Genomic DNA, 684 nt, shown 5'->3' with positions numbered 1-684 from the left:
TCACCAAGCGCTTTTTTACTCTTACTCAAGTAATTACTTGGATGACTACTTTTTACTTGAGTCATTTTATTCTGAAGTAACAGTACTTTTACTTGAGTACAGTTTTTGGCTACTCTACCTAACTCCGTCACTTGGTAAATTAGATTTCTTTGCCAATATGATTCATTAGCTAACGCTATTTCATTACGATTTTTTTTTTACGTAAAGAACGTAACGCACAAACAATTTCAACTCTACCAACTTGCTAGGCTACAACCATAGACCGTTAATATTAATATAATGAATGTATTAATTAAAACATTCAAATATGAATTAATATCAATATATATGCACAGTCTATGGCTACAACATAAAACCCTCCCACTAGCTTTACAGTAGCTAGCGTTACATGTCTCTAGCCTACCTTAACTAGCTAGCGTTTCAGTGTAACGTTACATGCGGTAATTTAGCGCAGTTGCTAGCTCATGGTGCAGGGGCTGCAGGTGTGTGTAAGTCGCCGTACTGTTATTCAATGTGTTCACTGTTAACATAACGGACACCTACCGTATGGTCCAGTGTTAAAATACGGTACTTTATCATTCCAATATGCATCTTGCACGCTGAATTTGCACTAAATTGCCAATAAAACTGATTGTGATTATTGTATGTTTTGTAATTTTTTTATGTTGTATATTAAAGTTTTAA

General features: G+C 34.5%; 1 protein-coding gene across 4 annotated transcripts in view; it reads right to left on the bottom strand.

Moving 5' to 3' along the window:
* Positions 1-684, bottom strand: part of arhgef10la (Rho guanine nucleotide exchange factor (GEF) 10-like a) — a 190,549-nt gene that overhangs the window by 143,882 nt on the left and 45,983 nt on the right. The window lies entirely within an intron of this gene.

The sequence above is a fragment of the Etheostoma spectabile genome, chromosome 4 (genome assembly GCF_008692095.1).
Source record: "Etheostoma spectabile isolate EspeVRDwgs_2016 chromosome 4, UIUC_Espe_1.0, whole genome shotgun sequence".
Classification (NCBI taxonomy): domain Eukaryota; kingdom Metazoa; phylum Chordata; class Actinopteri; order Perciformes; family Percidae; genus Etheostoma; species Etheostoma spectabile.
This window is presented reverse-complemented; position numbering and strand designations above follow the sequence as displayed.